The sequence below is a fragment of the Equus quagga genome, chromosome 17, assembly GCF_021613505.1.
Source record: "Equus quagga isolate Etosha38 chromosome 17, UCLA_HA_Equagga_1.0, whole genome shotgun sequence".
NCBI lineage: Eukaryota > Metazoa > Chordata > Mammalia > Perissodactyla > Equidae > Equus > Equus quagga.
The window spans coordinates 6,520,913-6,536,891 of NC_060283.1; the positions used below are offsets into that span (position 1 = coordinate 6,520,913).

Consider the following 15,979-nt stretch of genomic DNA (forward strand, 5'->3'; position numbering starts at 1 on the left):
TATTTCTAAAGCACCTATTATTTGCGAGGTACCATTCCGATGTCAGGATTATAACAGAGAACTGTTCTCTTGGCGCTTACGCTGTCGTGGAAGGAGACAGAAAAATTGTCGTCAGTATGTACTATGAGCTAAGAATTTTGAAGAACAACCAAGCCAGCTAAGGGAGAGAGAATGCTGGAGGGGGTGGGCTGCTCTTTCAGATGGGGCGCCTGGGGAAGGCCTTTCTGGTGAGGTGACGCTTGAAGCAGGGCCAGAGAGAGGCGAGGGAGAAGCGGCTGTTTGGAGGAAGTCCCTTCTGGGCAGCAGGCAGCAAGGCTGGAGCCTCTGAGGGGGCAGCGTGCCCGGCCTCTTTGAGGGACAGGGTCACTAACCGAACGTCTGGGTTCCTCAGTTTCCGCATCTGCAAGGCCCTGGGCTTGTGGGGAGGAACCAATGAAATCATTTATGTGGAAATATTTGTGTAAACCATCAAGCGCTGTATAAAGGTTGTTCTCTTTATGTTGACTTCATCAAGTATTTGCGGAGTGTCTAAATCACCATGGATCATAATTATTATATTACACTTCTACCCTTTCATTTTTTTTATTATTGAGATGAAAATCACATGACATCCAATTAACCATTTTAAAGTGTACAATTCAGTGGCATTTAGCGCATTCACACTGTCTTGTAACCATGACCTCTTTTGAGTTCCAAAACTTTTTCATCACTCTGTCTTTTCATTTTTAATATTAGTTCATGTTACTACTCTGTTTTGTTTTGTTTTTTTTTGAGGAAGAGTTAGGCCTGAGCTAACTGCTGCCAATCCCCCTCTTTTTGCTGAGGAAGACTGGCCCTGAGCGAACATCCATGCCCATCTTCCTCTGCTTTATATGTGGGACGCCTACCACAGCATGACTTGCCAAGGGTTGCCATGTCCACACCCGGGATCCAAACTGGTGAACCCCAGGCCCCCAAAGCGGAACGTGCGAACTTAACCGCTGTGCCACCTGGCTGGCCCCTGTTACTACTTTTGGAAAAGGATTTTTTCCACGTATCTGACTTTGCTCTTTCTATTTCTGGCTGGCCTTCACTAATTTCTGTGATTCATCCATGTACTTATTCAACAGATATTTATCAAGGATCTACCGTGCAGTAGGCACTATGCTAGGTAGGTACTGGGGATCCAATGGTGACAAAGGACACACAGGTCCCTAAATTTAGGGGACTCAGAATCTAGTCGAGGATTTAGACCCCAAACATGTAATTACCAGAAAATTAATTTAAATTATGGTAAACGCTTGTGAGAAAAAAAATGCTTTGAAAATTGTGTTTGAAACATATGTGAAGTTATTAAAGCCACTAAAAGTGAGATGCCACTAGCTATTACAGTTTAAAATTAGTTCAGAGACGCTGGAGAGAAAGGTCACCTCAGGGAAGTGACCTGGAGTGTGTTAGGGCAGAGAAGAAGGCAGGCAAAAGTAAAAACTGGTACTTCAGTCATTTCCACCTAATCACAACCCTGTGAAGGAGGCAAGGACAGATAGTGTTACCATCGCTCCCATTTTAGAGATGTGGAAACTGAGACTTAGACGGTTGTGCCTTGCCCTGTGCCAGCTGGTGGGACGTCCGTCCGTTATTTCGCTTTAGCCGGCTAGTAAAGCTGAAAAGCATTTTGTCCAATAGAGGGCAGTGGCGCACGTGGCTGGAAGGAGACCTGTGCGCAGGCGCAGGTTGGTCCCTACGCACCCTGCACACATGGTGTGCTCCCAGCCTTCCAGGAGAGGGCGCTGCTAGGCTGGCCTCAGCGTCACCTCACTGGACCTCCCGGGTCCTGCCCTCCTGCCCCCTCCCCGCCCCCACCGCCACCCCCCGCCGGAGACTCATGACCCAGCAAGCTCGCTGCTCCCTCCGGCCTTTTCTTGCACGCTGTTGTGTGCATCTCTGTTTTCCTAGATGATTGTTTCTTAATCACACTGTGGAATAACAAATCAGGGCTAGTAACCAAGTCACCCCGAGTGATGAGGTAGTGATCACCCGCCCCGGGCGGGGAGCCACAAAAACTGCTAGCGTGGTCCTTGCGGCCGCGTGGTGCGGCGGTGCCACCGCGGTGCCACTGCGGCACGTCCCTCATGTAAGCGCAATCTTTGGGTTTCTCTCGGCAGGATGACCTGGCAGCATTTCCACCCCACCCACAGCTAGTTTCGCTTTCCTAATGTTGTTAAAAAGCGCCTTCTAACTGAAGCAGGGTGGTTGAACAGGTTCCAACATTTTACTTAATTTTTTTATATGATCATTTGTTTAAGATTTCTTCTTTCTAGTGGATCTCTTTCCTTTTTTCTCAGGAAGATGCCCAGAACTGTCCTCTTTGGCATTCGCCCAAAGTCCAGCTTCTAATAGCTTTTCAACTGTGGTTTAATTTTTACCATAAAAGCTTCTTTTGGAACAATTACTTTTTAATCTGAAAAGAGCCCGTTTGAGACAGGGCAATAACACCTCCTGCCTGGAATCAGTAGGCGAAGTTATGTTCATTTACTGCTGACATATCGCTTTTTAAAAGGGGAGACTGATTTGGTGGGAAAATATTAAAAATGAAAATCGTGGCTAGGTCAGTTTGGAAGACTGTTTGAAAACTGCTTCAATCAATGTGGAAAACCCCGGGTGTCTGCGCAGAGTGGGCTGGGGAGAGAATTGAGGGACAAAACGGTTGAGAGACCCCTGAGTTCAGCCCACTAAGCTAAACGCAGCGGAGAATGGCTTCTTTTTAGAGCTGTCCTGTGGGCAGCCATGTGGCATCCATTTTCTGGGACAATCTCAATTTCTGAGACAGAGGACACACTGGCGCTTTGCCAGGCCGTGCATCAGACTGCCACCAATTCTCAATTCTGAAAATGTGGTCCCCAGAGAGGCCTTTTGGCAGCAACAGGCGTTATCTCCTTAGGAATGACCTAAGCTGGGCCGTGAAACCTGGGATGTCCAGCGCTCCGTGCGCTCGTCAGAATATGGCCAATTCCTCTTCTTCCCTTCTAATGCAAGCCGTTTGGTAATAATTACTTGCATTTGTAGGACCTTAAAGAACTTTTGATACAGCAAGACAGAAATCGATTACCTACCTTTTTGCAGTTTAGATGGCAGACTTCTTCTTTGGTAGTTAAAAAAAAAATCAAAGATGAAAAGAATATGGAATATGGAATGGAGACTAATCCTAGAAAAAATGATTTATGCCAGCCCCAGCTGAGGCAAATGAATTTGGAAAGCGTTATTCATTTTACAGAAATAGTCTTCACTTTACAGAGGTTAGTGCTTGGACCTATTTAAATATGAAGCTCTTCTGGGGCATTTAAATAGGAGGGAGGACAGAAAAACCAGAGGCCAACTATCAAAAGCTGTTACCAGTGGAAGGTGAGTCTTAAATGAAAATAAAGGGTCTGATTACCCAGCGAGTCAGTGGGGGCTGAGGCTTCCATTTAGAAAAATCTGACCCTGTGCAGACTCATCTAAGGGCAGGTGCATAAAGCCAGGTATAGCCACACTGGCTTGATCAGTCCTGCAAAAGCTCTTAAAGGCAGGGACTGTGTCTTCCACAGCTCCTCAAAGCTGTGGTTCCTTGTTCAAGACACTCAGTGAATGTCAGAGCAACATGTTTATCGGCTATATTTGATGTGCGTATGGAGAAGGGTCCATCCACTCGTGACCTCATCTGGCACAGAATCAGAACCCGGTTTCTCACTTCTCTTGCCTCTGGAAGAGGACTAAAGAAGGCAGAAAGCGAAAGTTTCACATGCCCGGAGGAAAACAGGCTACAGAGATGAGTTTAAAAAAAGAAAGAAAAAGAAAAAGAAAGCTGAGCTAATCTGGCAGTTTGATCACCACTAAGAATGCGTTTCTGCCTCATCGTTCAGCTGCCAGCTCAGCCTTCCAGCTCAGACCTGTGCAGCAGCATCTCAGGCAGCTCCTTGTTTCTCAGGCCTTCTCCTTGCCCCCCGGGCACAGTTCCTCATTCAGATGTGGGCTGCTACATCCCTGGACCCCCTCTTTCCTGAGTCCTCCCTATGTACCAACCAAAGGCAGAGGGATTGGGGTGGCACTCTCAGGGTGAGGCTAGGCTCCCCAAAGGGTGCTGTCACCCCCTAGAAAGGACCTCTACTGGGTGATGTCTCCGAGGAGCCCTGGGAGGTAACCAGTTGGGCTCTGATTCAGGTGGGAGAGAGAGAGAGCAGACAGGAGATGCCTATCTCGTCGAGCTAAATCGGCCTGGGGAAGGGTATGTCTGTGTGTCTGACTGGTTTGGGGGTGGGAGAGTGGCTTCGGGAGCTTTTACGTCATGAATTCTTAGGATGTCATGATGGTTTTCCAAGATTCCCTTGTCTTGAGGTTTTTATCCATTCCTCCAGCATACACAGGATTGGGACGTCTCCTTTGTCTTGGTTATATCCTCAGAAGCACGGGAAAACCCATGAGAATGACAGGGTCTAAAAGACAAAAGCTCACATAGGAGGCTCAGGCTGTTGGGGCAGATGCCAGCGTTGTGTGGTATTTGAGGGTGACTGTAGACTGACGAGTCCACTGTGAGGGCTGAGGAGAACATTTCCATGTTATTGCTCAGGGAGAAGGTCCCTCTAAATGCTCTAATCTTGGAGAGGAAGAACTGGAACCAAAGGCTTAAGCTGGACAGTGTAGTTGCAATAGTTATAAAGTTGTCTGTCTGTTTAATTAATAGATAGTTCCCTGGTGTGGGACAGCAGGGGCACAGACAGCCCTGAATATTAGCAGTGCTGTCCTGGGGCTCTGGAAAAAGTGATAACAAAGTATTCAGCTGCGGGCTTGTTCTTAGCCTCCAGGCTGGCATGGATGAGAAAGAGGAAAATATTGAAGGGGCATCCCAGATATTAGTTCTAAAGAAGGAACCACCCGGAAAGGGAGAGCACCTTTAGATCCAGCCAGGGGAGCAAGGCCCCAGGTGAGTGACGTCACCCACATGTGCCTCGCAGGCGCCCTGCGGCTGTTTGGGATTTGCAGTCAGATGTGGGCCAATACCGCTGACAGTGGTGTTTCCTGAGTTAGATTTACTCTGTCAGCAAGACACTGTTTATGTTATTTGTTTGCCAAATTGTGGCACATTATGCACAATATCTTTTAAGTTCAATTAAATTAGTGTTTAGAAATACTGTAGATGGAAAAGGCTAGAAAAGCACCATGCAAACAATGATTACTGAGATTAGAGTGCTTTGAACTTGAGCGTTAGACAACCCTGCGAATTTGTAGGAATTTAACCAGGACAAGTATAAGAAGCATGTAAGTTTCGAAAGGATGTCAGCGCTGTTGTAAGAGGTATCGCGGCTACCTCTGGGCAGGCGAAGGAGAGAAGGAGAGAGAAAAAACATTGGAAGGCATCTTTGAATACCAAGAGTTATCTCCCCCTGCAAAACACTGGGGCTTGAATTGTCTGGGTCAGTCCCCTGGCTGGAAGGATAAACTGTGAGGAAGAAATCCTCGGAGCGACTCTGGAGGAACTGTTTGGGAATGAATACCCCTAGCACCCTCTTGGATTTCAGAGGTGGAATAGTTGAACCTAGCCCTCGCCACAATATGTAAAAGAGTCACTCCACATTTACAAGCTCATTAAACTTGTATTTTTGACTGTCAACACGTCCGGCTTTAGAGAAAACACACAGAATGCTTCCAGCCACACCTTCTCAAACCACTTAGCTGACGGTTTTTTCTTGTAATTACTCTAGTGAGCGTCTCTGTTATTTACAAAGTTTGGGGAAGGCAGGGCGGGGGGGCTTTGGGCTTTGGTACCTTCCCAGCACAGAGGGTCAAGTTCAGCCCATCTTTTGAAATTGTCTGAACTGACAGATTACCAGAGACTGCCTAATAGAGGACGTCACACACACACAAAGTCAGCTGTCTGTCTGATTTGCTATGGCTCTCGGGCCAGGGGCAGGGGTTTTGGTTCATTTTACTTCTTCTTTGACTTTCTGGGTGAGTACTAGCTAGTTCACCTGAAAGCTCCCCCTCCTCAGTCACTTTTTTTTTTTTTAAAGATTGCTGCCTGAGCTGACAACTGTTACCAATCTTTTTTTTTCTCCCCAAATCCCCTCAGTATATAGTTGTATATATATATATTTTTTAGTTGTGGGTCCTTCTGGTTGTGGCATGTGGGATGCCGCCTCAGCATGGCTTGATGAGCAGTGCCGTGTCCATGCCCAGGACGCGAACCAGCGAAACCCTGGGCCGCTGAAGCAGAGTGAACTTAACCACTCGGCCATGGGGCCGGCCCCCTCAGTCGCTTGTGTTTTGGTGAAATGAGAAGTCTTCTTCCCTTTGCCTCCTTTCTTTCCTTCCTTGGATAGTGGTAAGATCAATGGGATGATGGTCATAAAGTACTGTAAAGTGCTTCAAGAGGAGTGCAGCCCGACACACTGTTACACTTGGGTCAGTTCACAAACCCCCACAGTGCAGGGCTTGCATCTACTGCCCTGGGGATGCTGCCCCAGAGGAAGGAGGAGATGCTACGGACACAACCCCGCATGGTTCTGCTGGTTGGAGTAGCTTCTTCTTGACCTTGGCGTCAACACTCTCATCTCCAGAAATAGGATGAATGGTCGTTCGGCTGCTGCGCCTCCTCATCACGCGAGCCCTCAGTCATCTCCAGCGTGGCTTCCCAGGCTGCATAGTTCCGGCCCCTGTTCCAGGAACTAATAAGAGGTAGAATGAAAAGGTTGTTCTTCTGATGCACTTTTTCAAGATGTTTTCAAAGATGAGGCAGCAGCGAAATTGGGAACGCTGCTCCCTTGTGGGAGAAGGCGTCGGAATTCTGCCGGGGACGCCCAGGGAAGCCCCAGCTTCCCGGAGAGCTCTTGCTCAGGACAGCCAGTTAGACAGCTGGGGATCAGGGAACATCAAGGTAACCACAAGCCTTGTAAGCAGACATTGTTGTGCTTTGTAGGCTGATGATGGTGTGACCTGCAACAGCTGGGAGTGTGGTTGAAGGACAGCTGTGGCTTTCACGGGGAGCCCTTTCCACACGAGCTCTTCTTGGGTAATGGCTCTTCATAAGTCTGTGCTATTTCGGGACTGTCAGACTTCTCCTTCCTTCCCTCGTGGTGGTGAAGGAGTTGGATTTCTTAGGAGAAGAATATTAGGTCTCTGTGCCCCAGAGAAGGAACCACTGTATCCATGAGGGTTGTTCACCCCTAGGAGAGCCTCAAGGACAAAGGAATTTTCTAGAAACAATGTGGGAGGTGTTCAGAAGGAGACTCGAGTGAGCCCAGCATCGAGTGGGTGCTCATTAAATCCTGTTGAGAGGAGGGTGGTAGTGGTTTTAGTGAGGAAAGGGAAGCAGAACAGAGGCTGAGAGAGGTTGTGAAGGTGGAGCAATGGCTATGGAGCATGACAGGAGAAGTTTAATTATGTATTAATTATACTGACGAAAAAAGAGTATAACACTTATTTGGTCGCCAAAAGGTGTTCATAGCTGAAAAAAATCACTGACTCTGCACTGGGGATTGACAAAGCCTTGGTAGCCACCACATTGAAGGAGAGAGACAGCGAGCCTCACAGCTATAAATAGATAGTTTCTGTGTTTCTGCCATCCAGATTTGCCAGTTTGATGTCAAATGCGTCTTAGGGTTTGTGTGCAGATGTTTGTGCTGTTAGACTGTCTTCTGAGCAATTCTGAGTTTTAAGAAAATGCTGGCAAAGTCAACAACAACAATTCCAGAGTCTGGGTTCCACCCAGGCCTTGCTCAGGGAAGTGAGGCCCTTCCTCCGGCCATTTACTGTGTGGCACATCTGTCATCCTTCTGGCTAGACACTTGCCCTGTCTCCAGGACAGCCAGGCTCCCAGGCTCCTGCCCTGGTGTGTGTGTGTGTGAGTGTGGTGTGTGCAGGGTGGGGGCGGGAGGGGGGAGAGAGAGTTCTGCTTCTCTGGTGATTGCCACCAGTCAGTTGAAGGCTTTGAGCTGAGCCAGGGTGAAGCAAGAGTGACACCAAGTGCCAAGAGCAGGAGCTGGCTGTGGCATCAGATGTTTTCTCTCCTCAAATTATAAGAGCAGAGAGAAAGGCTGAGTTCCGGTCGGCAGCATCACCTCGATGGGAGGGTGACCAGCCCCCAGAGGCTGGCTTGACATCCTGTGTTCTGCTCTGCCTGTTTGGACGAAGGGATCGGCTCTCTGTGAATGAGATGGAGAACTGGGGCTTTGAATAGATTTTTAAAATAAAAATCAAGGTGAAACGTCTTGGTGGCTAGAAGGCGATGCAGAGACCCAGGTTGCCATTTCAACCCTACAACTGCCCTTCAGCTTCCTCTGGAGAATAAGCGTACCCCATGGCCGTGGTCTAGACTGCTGGTGACCCTCCTTGCTAGTAACAGTGCTCAGGTTACCAGGCGGTGGTGGGTCACCTTTGTACGCAGAGAACAACCCATTTTCACTTGTTTGAAAAAACACTGACCCACTACTCTGTGTTTGTTCTAGAGGCTGCTCCTGGCTCAGGGTCCCTATGGCCAGAAATCTATGCCATTAAGCCATGGGTGGAGAACTAAGATGCGTATTCCTGTGGAATGGCCCCCTGGGGGAGCCTGGGCACTTTTGGGGGCAGAGAATTTTGCATGCTGCCTGGAGAGGACTGCCCCCGGTGCAGGCTGGGCCTGCAGTTGTGGCACCCCTCACACATCTCCCCGGGAGGAGTATGCCGGGTTGGTAGCTGCCGTCTGGCCAGTCCTTGTTCTCAGCTTGGAGCCTACTTGGTTTCTTCCTTCACAGGAGTTAAGGAGGGAATAGATTTGTTTATCCAGGTGCCACCAGTCCAGTGACTGTCTCGGGCACAGGAGTGTCTTCAGGGCGTGTATCAGACCTGGTCCCCGCGACATCTCTATTCCTGATCTGGGTGTGCTGTAATCAGCAGGTTGATTCAAAACTAGGAGGCATTGGGAAAGCCCTTGGGCAGGAGATTTCGAAATGAGATTGAGATTAGAGAAAACATAGTGGGGTGATGTTCTAAGGAATGAAGGAGACAGAAAAAACTGCCATCCTGGCACTCAGTTGGATAGCGGGGATAAACAGAAGAGCCTAGAAGAGCCTAAAATGGGAGGGAGGCAGCCGAGGCAGCCAAGCCGGAGTGCAAGGCTGTCCTCGACTGCTTCTCCCCATCGCCACACACAAGGAGGTGCGCTGTCTCTCTGTTCACCGGGCGAAACCACACCGGGAAGGCGCTTTCAGTCTAGGGCATGTCAGCACCAGCAAGGAGTAGATAAATCAGAGAGCTCCCGCAGAAGAGGGAGGGGCGGGGGGTGGGCAGGGGAATAGAGTTGGCAGGAATATTAGGAGAAAAACTTAGTTACCAGAAGATTTTGAAAGGCTTGTTGGATAATTGAGGAAGGAACTAGTGAGGAATAAAGCTCAGGAGCCCACAGACGTGGTGGCCCCGATGGGAAGGGGCAGCCCCACGCTGCTGCCCAGTGGCTGTCTTGCTGTCCGTGCTTCCTCACCACACAGTCCTCCGAGCATTAGCTCAGGACCTGCTGGCCTTGGTTGGCTCGGAGTGGCAGGTGCCTGTGACGTGAAGAGCACAGAGGAAGATGCTGGCTAGATCCAGAACCAGGGAGAGGTGGGCACGAGGAGAAGGAGAAAGAAACTGAGGAACAAGGAGGGAAAGCAATTAAAATGATTCCAAAGAAGAAAAGGAGGTAAACAGAAGGAAAGATGGGGAGGGGCATCCTGGAAGGAGCAAAACAGGAAGAAGAGGAGAGTGAAGATTATGCATCTCATTTGAGGGACTTGGAGTGGTGCCGTCAAGAATGAGTCTCCAAACTAGGTCAATGCTTAGAAAGCTTGTCGTCTGATCAATAAATCCCCTTCATCTGGTGGAATGAAGAAAGTGGTACTCTTTGAGGATGTTTGGGGCCACACTGTGTGAAAACCATGCGTGGCCCTGTAAGAACCAGCTAACCGGTTATGAACGAGAGGACCTTGTGATTCCTGAGCGTGCCTACCACCTCCGCCCAGAAGCCATGACTTCCCCGTCTTGTGAAGGGTGGGGACCCATCCAACTGGAACCACTACTCAGCCACTCCCAGTCTCCTTAGATGACAAGCTGTGGCATCCTTGGTCCACCCAACTCAGCCCCCAAGCATTTTGCCAAAACATCAGTAAACAAGTACAGTCATGCGCCGTTTAACGACAGAAATATGTTCTAAGAAATGCATCGTTAGGTGCATTGTCGTGTGGTCATCATAGAGTGCATGTACACAAACCTAGATGGCATAGCCTACTACATACCTGGGCTGTGTGGTACCACTATCGTATATGCGGTCTGTCGTTGACCGAAACATCATTATATGGCCCGTGACTGTATAGGCGAGGGAGCTCTCAGACCTCTGCATTTTGCTGTTTTCTCCTCCTTCCCAGTGCCCAGCACATGACTCACCAGGATTTCTCATCATGGGCTATATATTCTTTCCTCGGAGAGTAGTCAGAGGGTCTCCAGACACCTTCTGAGCTCGGAGTAAGTTTATTTTATTCTTATTTTTATATTATGTAACTATGGACCAGGAAATCCAAGAGTTTGCCTGAGCCATATGGGAAAGTTGTCCCTCACCTCCGGCATATCCAGCCTTCTCAACCGGCAGCGCAAACTTGACCTCAGCAGCTGGCTACCTTTCTTGCTGAAGTTGAACCAGAGATGAATGTTATTAACGACAACATCTGACATTTGCTTAGGGCCTTATACCTTGCCAAGCAAATAATTATCTTATTTAATCCTCACAATAATCCAGTGTTACTGTTACTTCCACTTTATGGACAGTGACTTTCAGAAAGAAAAAGTGTCTTCCTCAGTGTCAACTAATGGACCTCGGCTTCACTCATGGCCTCTTGACCCCAAATCGTCTGTGCTTTCTCTCCAAGGTCGTGGGCCTCCTGTAGATTCCAGGGGAACCTCAGAGGTGAGATTCCTGGATCTCTTTCCTGACGCCCATCTCTGTTCCACAGGTGACCTCAGATCTCAGCCTTCCTCCCACCCATTCCCACCCCACCCCCACTTCTCTGACCAGCAATTGGGAGAAGAATCGCCGCTTCTTGGTGACAAGTGTACATGAGGCAAAATGATTCTTAGATTTCCTCTGCCAAGGACTCCTTCAATGTCACCAAGAAGGTTTCTTTTCATTACAAAAGCAATATGGGATCATGGTAGAAAGAGTGCAAAAGATAGACAAACAAACGGAAGAAAATAAAAATCATAATTCCACCACTGAGAAATAACTTAGATTTGTGAACATTGTGGTTTTTTGTCTGCCGTAACTTTTATGACATACACGTGGATTTACTTGTGTTTACAAAAATGGAAAACGTGCCTACCCCATTACACTGTTTTGGAACCTGCTTTTTAAACTTAATAGATTGTAAACATTTTCCTGTTAGTATATATTTTTATAATATCATATTGAATGGATACATAATATTTCAATATAGTTTTTAACAGTAGCCTAGAGTTAAATATTTAGATTGTTCCTGTGTTTTCATTCTTATAACCAGTTTTCTGGTAGACTTCTATATCTGATTTTAATTTTCATTTCTTTGATTATGAATGAAGTTGAGTTTTTTCATATGATTTTTATCATTTGAAGCTCTTTGGTGAATAGCTCATCCATACTATTTGCCAGTTTTCAATGATGTGTATTTCCTTTTGTTTATTGATATGTGAGAACTCTTTATATTAAGGTTAAAATTTTATCTGCCAAAAACTCATTTTCACATCACATTTTAATGCGCCATTTGGAATTTGGGTACATATTGATTTCCACTGACTCTCCCAACCAGACACGGATGCTTTGTGCTTTTTCCTCTATTTTCTCTTTAACAAATTCCCCCCCCAAGCAAAGCAAACTTTGTAGAGGGCTCCTCCTCCAGTGCTCACCCCCAGAAGCACCCTGGCCTCCTTAGGGAATGCCAGTCCTCCCCAGCTGGGCACCAAGCCCAGAAGGGTGGCTCCCATCCCTTCCGCCCTGACTTCCAGAACCTCATTGTCTCCTCTCCTTACACCCACCTCTGCCTGGTGGGTGATGGAAGACCCCAGAGGTTCCCACATGATGCTTCAGAAACCCTGTCATGAACCTCTCAGAACTCCTGGGAGAATGGTGGGAGAGGACGTGGGGGGAGCATTGTCTAAGAGGGGAATCATCTTGTTGCGGGGGAGGAAGTACTAGTCAGGTCTGTCACGGCAGGATCACAGGGAACCCCACTCTTCAAGGGCCCCTCTGGCTTCTAAGCAAGGCCCTAATGGCAGGGGTGCCCTGGCATGGGGCTGCTGGCGGCAGGCCTGCCCTCCTCTTCCTGAGTCTCAGGTGGGTCCGCTCTTTGCCCTGTTATTACCGCTGGCAGGTTCGTTTGTGCCTCTGGCAAAAGGGACACAAGTCCTACCAGTTCTCCTGGAGTCCTTCAGCAACTCACCCGCTGTGCGTGGGGAGGGGGAGACGCCCAGGCCTGTTACCTGGATTCCCCCCCAGAGGCAGGGGAGGCCGGGAGGGGGCCCGGCAGAGCCAGCTGGCCTGGATGAGCCGAGGTGGTGAGGACAGGATGAATTTCTTACCAACCAAGATCACTCCTTGGAAAACTGGGGCTGTAGGGAGAAGGTCAGGGTACACACGGGGCGTTCGTTTCGGAGCTCCTGTGGGGCTGGCACGTCCTGACCCATTCTCCATCCCCTGGGCGTCTCTTCCCACCCTTCTCAGAGTTAACAGGAATGTTTAAGACAGCAGTGGCCGCGACTTTAACAGACACAAGCACACCTGGCGTTTCTGTGGCAAGAGCTAGGCCCCGATACCCTTGGTCCCCTTGTCTCCCTCTGAGGACTTTGGCTTTTCCCCTGCAGTTGAGCTTAGGAGTTTCTAGAACTCTCTTTTCTTATATTTCCACACATTTCCTGGGAAGATGGCGTGATGCCCTAGAGAGAGCTGATTGGCTCTGCCGGGTGGCTGCGGTGACCTTGGTGGTTTGTTAACCTCGAGGCTTCACTTTCCTCATCTGCAGAGACAATAATAGCCCCGACCTCGGGGCTGGTGCACAGTGCCCCAGACAGATGGTAGGTGGGGACTCAATGGTGTCAGGCATTCTCCCTCTTTTCCCTTTTCGCAGCTCTGCTGACATGTGTGACATTTGGGAGCTTCAGAGATCTTGGCTCGAGGGCAGAGCCCAGGGGCAGCCTGGCCCCCTTCCATGTCCTCAGTTCCCACCCACGAGGGTGCCCAGCCCTTCCACCGCACGCACTGGGCCATGTCTGTCTCCCCCCGGGAGGGTGAAATCCAGGGCACAGGGACTGTGCCTTGTTCATCTTTGCGTCCCCGATGTCTCAGCACAGCGCTTGGCCAGAGCTGGTGCTCAGTGTCCAGAGAGTAAAGGAAGAACCGAAAGGAAAGGGGTTCCCGTTTCACAAGCATTGAGAATCTGAGATGCAAGAGCCCAACCTTAGGGTCCAGCTGACTTTACGCCAGAGCCTGGCTTCATCACTTACTAGTCGTGTGACCTTGAGCAAGATATTTAATTTCCCTGAGCCTCAGTTTCTTTAGCCAAAAATAGTAACAATAATAGCTACCTCCTAGGGTTGTTGTGGGGATCAGTGATGATGTCAGAGAGAAGCTGCCGCCCAGCACGCAGTGGAAGCTCCAGAAATGGCAGTCGTGATTGGCTGCTGTAATTGGACTGTTGACGCGTGTGCCTGAAGCAGAACACCTGCTCCAGGAGCTTTGTGTTTAGCAGTGAGTGAGACGCGTCATCTCTCGGGGCCCCAGGAGCCTCTCCTGGGTTGATCTCTCACCCCGAATACCATCCCTCTGCTCTGGGGAATGAGACATGCTGCTGTGACCCTAATGGGCAGTGTGGCCTGGCGCACAGAGCAGCTGACCCTGTGGCACTCGGTCACTTTCTGCCATGGGCAGCTCTGCTCAGGTGTCCTCTCTTGGGGGTGGGGGAGTGCGGGGCATGTTAGCTGCCCCTCAAAGTCAGAGTTGAGGTCTGAGGACAGGTGGGGTGCTCCTGTTTGAGATTTAGGCAGTTACACGGGACAGCTGGCTCCCACCCCTCACATCTCTGAGCACAGTCTTAGATACCGGGTTTGGTTTTATTGTAAAAGATTGATTGGGGTCAAATTATTCGCACCCATTTATGTAGAGAGAACAAGGGAGGAACAGATGAAATCCGTCCCTTGATACCCAGCTCTTACATTCAGGAAACAGAACCCGGAAGATGTAATTCTCAATGCACCACCCTTGCCCAGAACTGGAATCTCCACACTTGACTCAACCTCCCCTCCAGCACTGGCCCCGCAGTGGCACAGGCCTGAGCCCCCAGTGTCAGCGAGCCTGCTGCCCTGGAGGAGAGCTGCCAGGCGGGGAGGGCAACTTCAGAGGGAGAACTGAGAGGAACTGACTGGTTGGTCACAGGAACTAGAAAGGCGGGGAGGTATTAGCCTGGGGGATGGGGGATGGAGGTCAAAACAGGCTCTAGAAACTTGGGAAGGGGACCGGCATGAGGAGTGAATGAGGGCACGTTGGTCTTGGACGTGAAGAGGGTGAGACAGCCTGGGTCAGGTGGCTGCCATCACTTGAGGGAGTGGACTGGCCCTGGGGGGCCCAGAGGATGGGCAGAGCCAGCGGCGGTGAGCGGTGAGCCCCTTTCCGTAACCTTGGGGTCTCATCACCCCAAGCCCAGAGGACAGGAACAGCCTCGCAGCTGGTCTCACTCACCAGTGTTTTCTTTTCCCTTCCATTCTGTTCACTAGCATTTTCTCCCTGGCTCTGCCTTCTTGGGAATGGTGATTAGGCCTGGAAGTCATGACCACTGAACTTTGGTCTGACCTTTTAGAATTTCGTGGAAAGAACCTCGAAGATGATTTTGTCCAGCCTTCAGTCCTAAGATGGAGTCTCTTTAGAAATTCCTGACAAATGGCTTCCCCGCCCCGGCCAGCAGCCCTCCAGTGACAGCGCCTGGTGTTCCTGCTTCCCCAGCAGCCACTCCACGGTTAAGCCGTGCCAGGGCTTCCTGCACCGGGGTCTGCTCCCCTCTAGCTCTCACCTGTCAGCCCAGGTTCTGTCCACTGGACCCACCTGGAATAAATCTTTTCCATCTCCTTCGAGCCAGCAGCCATATAATTGGTTTTCCCCACTCACAGAGCAACTTCTCAGCCTTGGACACCTCCTCAGGAGTTTCTTCAAGGGTTTTATGGAGATGGGGGCCTGGAGACATAAAGTCGTTATAACAGAAAGGGACTTTCGAACTGAGGAACCCACCTCATTTTATAGATGAGGAAACTGAGAGGGTAGGTCAATTGCCCAAGGCCACACAGACAGCACGAGATAGGGCTGGTCTCCTGATTCCAGGCCACTGCTCTTTCCCTGCCACCCACTGACTGGTGCCTAGCCTAACACGGAGGGAAGTGATCTTGGTTATTGACGCCACACTTCTGTTATTGGCCAGGATCACGTTAGCTTTTTGGGGAGGGCAGCTCCATCTCCCTGTTGACGTGTTGAACTTCAAGTTGACTAAAACTCCTATATTGCTTTATAACTTAATTTTCTTCTGATTGTAAAAAATAATATATGCTCATTGTAAAAAAATTAGAAAATACATAAAAATATAAAGTATAAACGGTCATAGAACTTCCTGTTGTAAAGGCGTCCCCACCCTGCACTTGGTTGCATTGTTTTTAGGCATAAAAGATAGGACTCTACCTTCGTTTTCCATCAGGCTGTCTTGCTAGGTCCCAGCCAGCTCTCCTGTCTCTCAGAATCTTATTTTGTTATCAGTTCTTCTGATTGACACCTGGGCAGGGCTCAGAAAATGCCCAGGGTGTGGCCGAATGAATGCCACCCCAGCCAGATTGCTTATGGAAATAGTGGGCCCCTCTGCCCACTGCATTACCCACACCTCCTCTCTTCTAGGTCTGATCCCACCCTTGCTCTCCCTGAAACACCTTTCCTCCTTTTTCTTTTCAGATCCTCCCA

The 15,979-nt window shown here is 49.4% G+C and overlaps 1 protein-coding gene across 17 annotated transcripts in view; it reads left to right on the forward strand.

Annotated features, from left to right (window-relative positions):
• Window positions 1-15,979, forward strand: part of LOC124228452 (protein Ycf2) — a 38,162-nt gene that overhangs the window by 11,016 nt on the left and 11,167 nt on the right. Inside the window, exon 3 of one of the 17 annotated variants that reach the window (XM_046642985.1) lies at window positions 10,392-10,488. The exons of the other annotated variants lie outside the window; for them this stretch is intronic. The gene's annotated coding sequence lies outside the window, so the exon portion shown is untranslated. The remainder of the gene's footprint in view (window positions 1-10,391; window positions 10,489-15,979) is intronic. 17 annotated transcript variants of the gene reach the window in all.